This window comes from Homarus americanus, unplaced genomic scaffold (assembly GCF_018991925.1).
Source record: "Homarus americanus isolate GMGI-L3 unplaced genomic scaffold, GMGI_Hamer_2.0 scaffold35332, whole genome shotgun sequence".
Classification (NCBI taxonomy): domain Eukaryota; kingdom Metazoa; phylum Arthropoda; class Malacostraca; order Decapoda; family Nephropidae; genus Homarus; species Homarus americanus.
The window spans coordinates 132624-142500 of record NW_024738568.1 but is presented as its reverse complement, the minus strand read 5'-3'; positions in this window follow the sequence as shown (position 1 = coordinate 142500).

Genomic DNA, 9877 nt, shown 5'->3' with positions numbered 1-9877 from the left:
GATTTACTGGAATTGGCATTGTTGATATAAAATTGATGGTTAGTCTTTCCTGTCTGTCTGTCTGTCTGTCTGTCTCTCTCTCTCTCTCTCTCTCTCTCTCTCTCTCTCTCTCTCTCTCTCTCTCTCTCTCTGGCTACAACACCCTTTATCAAGATGAGATATATACTAAACTATACTATACTAAACTATACTATACTATACTATACTATACTATACTATACTATACTATACTATACTATACTATACTATACTATACTATACTATACTATACTACACTACACTATACTATACTATACTAAACTATACTATACTATACTATACTATACTATACTATACTATACTATACTATACTATACTAAACTATACTATACTATACTATACTATACTATACTATACTATACTAAACTATACCATACTATACTATACTATACTATACTATACTATACTATGCTATACTATACTATACCATACTATACCATACTATACCAAACTATACTATACTATAATTATCACTATACTATACTATACTATACCATACTATACTATACCATACTATAATTATACCAAACTATACTATACATAATTATAATTATACTATACTATACCATACCATACTATACTATACATACTATACTATACCATACTAAACTTCATACTAAACTATATATACTATACTATACTATACTAATTATACCATACTATACTAAACATACATACTATACTAAACTATACCATACTATACTATACTATACTATACTATAATTATTATACTATACTATACCATACATACTCATACTATACCATAATTATACTAAACTATACTATACTATACTATACCATACCATACTATATACTATACTATACTATACATACATACTATATATACCATACCATACCATACTATACCATACTAACTATACTAAACTATACTATACTATACCATACTATACTATAATACATATACTATACTATACTAAACTAAACTATACTAAACTATACTATACTATACCATAACTATACTATACTATACTATACTATACCATACTATACCATACTATACTATACATACTATACCATACCATACTATACCATACTATACTAAACTATACTATACTAAACTATACTATACCATACTATACTATACTAAACTATACTATACTATACTAAACTATACCATACTATACTATACTATACTATACTATACTATACCATACTATACTATACTATACTATACTATACCATACTATACTATACCATACTATACTATACTATACTATACCAAACTATACTATACTATACCATACCATACATACATACTATACATACTATACTATACTATACTAAACTAAACTATACTATACTATACTATACCATACTATACTATACTAAACTATACTATACTATACTATACTATACTATACTATACCATACTATACTATACTATACTATACCATATATACTATACTATACTATACTATACTATACTATACTATACTATACTAAACTATACTATACTATACTATACCATACTATACTATACTATATACTATACTATACTATACTATACCATACTATACCATACTATACTATACTAAACTAAACTAAGCTATGCTATGCTATACTATACTATACTATAATATACTATACTATACTATACCATACTATACCATATACTATACTAAACTAAACATACCATACATACTATACTATACTATACTATACAACCAAACTAACTATATCATGCTATGCTATACTATACTATACCATACTATACTATACCATACTATACTATACTATACTAAACTAAACTAAGCTATACTATGCTATGCTATATACTATACTATACTATACTATACTATACTATACCATACTATACTATACTATACTATACTATACTATACTATACTATACTAAACTAACTATGCTATCTATCTATACTATACTATACTATACTATACTATACTATACTATACTATACTATACTATACTATAATTATACTATACTATACTATACTATACTAACTAACTATACTATACTATACATACATACTAAACTAAACTAAACTAAGCTATGCTATGCTATACTATGCTATACTATACTATACTATACTATACTATACTATACTATACTATACTATACTATACTATACTATACACCTTAAAGGGTTAAGTATGTTTAAGTGTTTTGACCCCCGTTTAGAGGATCTTGGCCTCTATGTTAGGTTGGTGTAAGAGTTGGGTGGATAATGAGGTAAATGGTCGTACACGCTAACAGTTCCTTCAGCAATTACAGTATACAGAGTCGGAATATATACAGTGGACCATTAGTATTACAGTGTACATAGACTATTAGAATCACAGTGTACAGTACATAGACGACGCAAGGAATACAGTTTGACTCTACAGTATCTTTACGTTAATAACACTGATTCATACATACAGGTGTTGTTGTGGTTAAATGCGTATATATATATATTTAGGCAAAGTTCAGGTAATTGGTTGATTTTGACCCTTGTGTTGTGGTGAAGGAAGGGTCAGTTTTTTTGGGGGGGTTTCATATTAAAATTTGATATTAATTGATATGTTTTATACGTTTAAGTGTTGGAAGATTGATTTAATTGTATTTTATTTTATATATAATTTTTAATCTTTAGCCGAAAAGATTAAGGGATTTTGATCTCTGTGTTGTGATACTCAAAAGGTCTTTTTTGTTTTAAGATTTCATACGTTAGAATTGATTGTACAGTGTTTAGGAATTTGGCCTTAATATATATGTGTTAAAAGGGTAATTTTTAGTATTTTTTATTGTTGCTTTTTTATGTTAAATCGATTATAAGAACGAATTCTGACCTTTATGTACCAGTGCTGAAAGAGTCACATTAGCAGGCGCGCGAGGTGGTCTGAAAGTGACATTGAGATCACTGACTGGGTTGTAAATAGCTGGGCGGGGGGGCGGGGAGGAGGAGGGGGAGGGGGAAGGGAGGGAAGGGAGGGAGCTGCTAAGATGGCTAGTCATGGTGCTGTTTTGTCACGCTTCAGGGAGAGAGAGGGAGAGGGTGTGTTGAGTGAGGGAGGTGAGGGAGGCATGGCAGGAAGGGAGGAGGAGGGATGGAGTGGGAGGGAGAGGTGTGTTGAGGTGAGTGGGAGAGGAGGGAGGAAGGAGTGTAATGAGTGGTTCAAGAGAACTAGGAACAGAAAGAGAGAATAATTTAGCATAACAAGAGATAAAAGAATACATGGAGGATAACAACAGACAGACAGATAAAGACCATTCAACACTCACTCTCTGTCAACACCGCCGTCTGCTGTATTTATTCCCAACTAAAGCCGTGACTTCAAATATTTCCTACTTGCGGAACAACGGAGAAACAGTGTGTGGGTTCCTCCCTCCTCTCTACCCCCTCCCTCCTGTACCCCCTCTCCCTCACCTTCCCCTACCACCCCCTCCTCCTTCCTTCCCTCCTCCTCTCTGCCCCTCCCTCCCTCCTATACCCCTCCCTCACCTTCCCCTACCACTCCCTCCTTTCCTCCTTCCTTCCCTCCCTCCTCTCTACCCTCCCCCTCCCTCCTCCTATACCCCCTCTCTCCCTCACCTTCCCTACCACCCTCCTTCCTCCTCCTCCCCTCCCCTCCCCTCCCTCCTCCTTTCCTCTTCCCTCCCTCCTCCTCCCCTCCCTCCTATCCCTCTCCCTCACCTTCCCACCACCGCCCCCCCACCCCGGGTAAAATGACCTCAATTACGGGTGAGAGCGCTTAGAGATAATTACGGATGACGGTCTGCCTTGAGCCGTGTAATCACCCTCTTATATGCTTCCCGTTCTCTATAAGGTGACACGTTTAACGGGGAGAGAGAGAGAGAGAGAGAGAGAGAGAGAGGGGGCATAAAAAGACGGAAGCGTATCTGAGTGAGAAGTTATGGTAATACAAGGTTGAGGAGAATTAATGGTGACGGGGAGAAGGAGGAGGAGGAGGAGGAGGAGGAGAGAGAAGGAGAGGAGGAAGAGGAGGAGGAGGAGGAGGAGGAGGGGAGGAGGAGGAAGCCAGCACCACACTGTATGTTAGTGTCACGCTACACCACCTGTGTTTAATGATGACACACAGCCAAGTACACACACACACACACACACACACACACACACACACACACACACACACACACACACACACGTATTTGTAGACAAACTTAGACAAATATAAATACATTTTAGTATATTTTATCTATTTATATTATGTACCTCGTGGAGAACAACAATCTGTAGCCGACAACCACAATCATCACCTGAACAACCACAATCAGCTGAATAATCACACTCTACACCTGAACAACCACAATCATTACCTAAACAACCACAATCTACACCTGAATAACCACAATCATCACCTGAACAACCACAATCAGCTGAATAATCACACTCTACACCTGAACAACCACAATCATTACCTAAACAACCACAATCTACACCTGAATAACCACAATCATCACCTGAACAACCACAATCAGCTGAATAATCACACTCTACACCTGAACAACCACAATCTACACCTGAATAACCACAATCATCACCTGAACAACCACAATCAGCTGAATAATCACACTCTACACCTGAACAACCACAATCTACACCTGACCAACCACAATCTACAATCCACCAACCACTATCATTACCTGACCAACCATAATCTACACCTCATCAACCACAATCTACACCTGGCTAAGCTACCTGTGTTGGTGTGACAAAAACCTGTCTAGAGAAGAGAGAGAGAGAGAGAGAGAGAGAGAGAGAGAGAGAGAGAGAGAGAGAGAGTGGGTGATTACTAAGCAAGAATGAGAAGCGAAAATTCTTGTGTTAGGTTAGGTTACCTGTAATAGGGAGAGAGGGAGATAGGGAGGGAGGGGTAGAAGGGAGAGGGGGGGAAGTAGAAGACAGAGCTTGGGGTAGAGGGAGAGAAGGAAGGAAGGAAGGAGGGAGAGAAGGAGGAAGGAGGGAAAGTGGATGGAGAATAGAAGGAAGTAAAGTGAAAGAAGAAAGGAGGGAGGGAAGGACACCGAGAGATAATTTTAGGAAAGATGTGAAACAGAAAGAAAGAAGGAAGAGAGTTAGAGAAAGAAGGAACAGGGAGAGAGAGAGCTAGAGAGAGAGAGAGAGAGAGAGAGAGAGGGGTTATATAAACAGACCATAATATAAACTGGATATATTATACGCGATCAAGGATGGTAATAATGTAACTGGTTCACTTTTACTTATGGTCAACAGTAACACGTAACTCTACTGTAGTGATTGTCAAGAACTTACCTGACTGGTTAATGCTGTGAGGGTAAATGTCTGCCTGTGTGATCCTTGGATATATTGTTGGTTAATGCTGTGTGGGGTTAATGTCCTGTTTGTGTGTGTGTTAGGAGGGTATTTCTGCTGGGTATTAGTGTGGAGGGTATTTCTGCTGGGTATTAGTGGGGAGGGTATTTCTGCTGGGTATTAGTGGGGAGGGTATTTCTGCTGGGTATTAGTGGGGAGGGTATTTCTGCTGGGTATTAGTGGGGAGGGTATTTCTGCTGGGTATTAGTGGGGAGGGTATTTCTGCTGGGTATTAGTGGGGAGGGTATTTCTGCTGGGTATTAGTGGGGAGGGTATTTCTGCTGGGTATTAGTGGGGAGGATATTTCTGCTGGGTATTAGTGGGGAGGTGGGGAAGGTATTTTGCTGTTTGTCTCTGCTGTAAATAAATGGTTGTGTTTTGAAGAGAAAAATAACAGCATTTAATTATTTTTTCCTTCCGAGTTATAATTAAAATTCCGATATAAATGACACCTGTTGTCTGTCTTTGTTTTTAGAACCAAGTACAACAGGTAGTTCCGCTTGTCGACATCCGGTAGTGAAGGGGAGAGTGTTTGCCTGTCTCTCTCTCTCTCTCTCTCTCTCTCTCTCTCTCTCTCTCTCTCTCTCTCTACCTACCTACCCACCTATCAACTTTGAAAGGTAAACACGGTATATTGATCATGACAGGTGTGTGTGTGTGTGTGTGTGAACGTCGTCTTGTACCATCCCGAGAGCTTACAGCCACCATTATTTACCTAACAAACAAATTGGTGAAAGATGATTAAAAAAAATATATAGTAAAAAAAAATACAATAAGAAATAGCTCACGTGTAGCCTCTCGAAGCGGCGATTGTAGTGAATTGCCTTGATTCTGGGGTTACGTGTGTCATAGTGTGGTGGTGGTGCTTAGTGGAGCGGAGAGAGAGAGAGAGAGAGAGACATACATAGAAGCACAAACATACATACATACATACATACATACATACATACATACATACATACATACAACCATACATACATTGATAGAAAGATAAATCAAGGAATAGAAAGACAGAAACAAAATAGAAATAATTAGATTAACCGATAAATATAGAGAGAAATAGAATGATAAACGATAGACAGAAAGGGAAACATCATAGCCACAGGTGTTGTAAGACTGTTAGTAATCGACCTCATTAGCTAGCCCCCCCCTCACCTGTACAGACCCGAGACGAGATGTCAACACGGCCTACCTACCACTTACCTGTCCAGCTATCCTCTTCCTCCTACACCTTCTTCTTCTTCTTTTTACCCCTACTTTCTCCTCCTCCTCCTCCTCCTCCCCTCCTCCTCCTCCTCCTCCTCCTCCACCTTCTTCTTCTTCTTTTACCCTACTTTCTCCTCCTCCTCCTCCTCCTCCTCCTCCTCCTCCTCCTCCTCCTCCTCCTCCCTCCCACCTTCTTCTTCTTTTTACCCCTACTTTCTCCTCCTCCTCCCTCCTCCTCCTCCTCCTCTTCTTCCTCCCCTCCTCCTCCTCCAGATGTAACAGTAACACGGCGTGACTATCGCCAGAGAGTTCAGGAGGTAAATATTATTCTTATAGCAAATGGAAAAAAAAAGCAATAGCGAAAAGGAATGTACGTTGTATGTGAAATAGCGCACACACACACACACACACACACACACACACACACACACACACACACACACACACACAGAAAAACCAGTTATAGTTGTTTTAACCTGAGAAGGCGACTCTCAAGCAACGCCATACGAAGCACGACACGCTGTAGCTGCCAGGTTTAGATACACGCAAGGTCAATGGGAACCTGAGAATGGGTCACTCTCTCTCTCTCTCTTTCTCTCTCTCTCTCTCTCTCTCTCTCTCTCTCTCTCTCTCTCTTTCATTATATGTTTTTTCTCATTTTATTTTAATCACTCTCTTTATTTCTCTCTCTCTCTCTCTCTCTCTCTCTCTCTCTCTCTCTCTCTCTCTCTCTCTCTCTCTCTCTCTCTCTCTCTCTCCTACAGGGGTCAGGGTGATAATTAGAGAATGGTGACCACTGACGGCCGCTTTATTCGATCAAAACCATAATAATAATCATACCCAGTGTGGAAGAGAACTATATAACTATACCCGGTGTAAACACAGTACTCTCGACCCTCTACCAAAAGTACACAAGGTCGAGTCTCCCATGCCGTCACTCTCTCCGTAGCTACCCGGTGTAAACACAGTACTCTCGACCCACTGCAAAAAGGACACAAGGTCGAGTCTCCCATGCAGCCACTCCCTCCTTCTCTTGTCGTCGTCGGAAACGTTCATGTCATCGTTTTCACTTTCTGTAGGGCGCGAAAAGTTACAGAACGTCTTTGAATTCGTCTCCGTTAATTTTTTTTCGTTCTTTTATTATATATCATCATGAATAACTTGTGTAATCCGGAATAATCGTTCTTTTAAGCTAATTTCCCCCTCTCTCTCTCCCTCCCTCTCCCTCTCCCTCCCTCCCTCCCTACCTCTCTTGAACCCAAGTTGCAACACAGTGACGTGGAAGGAGTCAGTTGTTTTTTTGTTGATGTAGCGGAGGGTACAGGCGTCTATTGTCCAACTAAACCGGATTTTAGCAGCGTTTTTTGTTTTTGGTGGTGTTGGTTAGATTCAAGTGTTTATTGTTGTTGTTACAGGGAGGATTCAGGTGTTTATTGTTGTTACAGGAGGATTCAGGCGTTTATTGTTATTACAGGGGGATTCAGTCGTTTATTGTTGTTACAGGGGGATTCAGGCGTTTATTGTTATTACAGGAGGATTCAGTCGTTTATTGTTGTTACAGGGGGATTCAGGCGTTTATTGTTATTACAGGAGGATTCAGGCGTTTATTGTTGTTACAGGAGGATTCAGTCGTTTATTGTTGTTACAGGGGGATTCAGGCGTTTATTATTGTCATATTAAGGAATCACGGGTTGAATTTCGTCGTCATTTGTTATTTTAAGGAGGATTCTGGCATCTATAGCTATGAAAGGGAAGATTCCGTCGTCTATTGTTACATCTATGACTAAATAGCGTTAAATCCTTCTCTGGTCAGGTTCAGGATGATGGGTGATGCTCAATTGTTTCTTATTGTATTCCTTTCTCCGTCAGATGCGGTTAGTGCGTATTATAAACACTGAGAATATATCTTTTCAGTCTGTCTTGGAGGCTGTCTGTCTGTCTGTCTGTCTGTCTTTGATAGTATGATTGAATATTTGTATGTAAGTAGTGATCCATATTAATAGTGGTGACATTAGCGCCCTACCTAAATGATAGTCATGGTAATGGTGGTGGTAATGGTGGCAATGGCAGTACTAGAAGTGATGGTGGTAGTGATGATGATGGTAATGGCAGTACTAGAAGTGATGGGTGGTAGTGATGATGATGGTAATGACAGTATTAGTAGTGATTGTAGTAATGACAGTACTAGTAATGGTGGTAGTGATGATATAAGTAATGGTGTTAGTAATGGTGATAATGGCCCCTCGGTGACCAGCTAGTGTGAGTGTATGGTTCTACAGTGGAGGCAGTAAAGTCACCACGTAGCTTGACATTTACACACTTTCAATTTTTATCTCCGTATACCACCACTACCACCACTACCACCATTACCACCACTACCACCACTACCACCACTACCACAACTACCACACCTACCACAACTATCACTACTACCACCACTACTACCACTACCACAATTATCACTACTACCACCCCTACCACCACTACCACAACTACCACTGCTACCACCACTACCACCACTACCACAACTACCACTAGTACCAATACTATCACCACTACCACTACTACCACTATTTTTAATCACTGTGGCAGGGGGTCAACGTGTAATCAACCACTCACTCAACCACTCAACCACCAATTAACCACTCCTCTCACCTGGACAATTATAGTGCGTCAGACACAATACATTCACCAATTTTCTTTTCCAGTTGTAGATTTTTTTTCTTTTTTTCTTTTTTTTTTACGATACGAGCGATAGTTAAGTTGTCTCTTTATAGCCTTTAGCCGGACCAATGTTCACTCACATTTCTTTATCGCTTTCTTTATTTTTTTCCTTCTTTATTTATTTATTTCGTTCGTTCCTTCCTCCATTTATTTCCTTTCCTTCATTCCTTCATTCCTCCCTCCATCCATTCCTTTCTTCCTTCCTTCCTTCCTCCCTTCCTTCCAACCATTCCTTCCTCCCTCCCTCCCTCCCTCCATCCACTCCTTCCTTCCCTCCTCCCCGCCCCCGTAGTGACCAACCGCAAGTCCACACCATAACGCAACAGGTCTCGTCACTACACACGTCTCCACCCCCCTCCCCCCCCCCACCACCATCTATCTGTCTTCTCTGGGTGTCTGGGTTGGGTGAACTCTGTGTGTGTGTGTCCATGGATGACCCCCTCTCTCCCATCCCTCTCCCATCCCTCCCTCTCCCCTCTCTCTACCCTGAAGGTCTCTTTACGCCGATCAGATTCATCTGTTTCACATCATCATTATCATCATCATTATTCTTATCATTATCATTAAGGGAGGTTGGTTAGATCTCTCTCTCT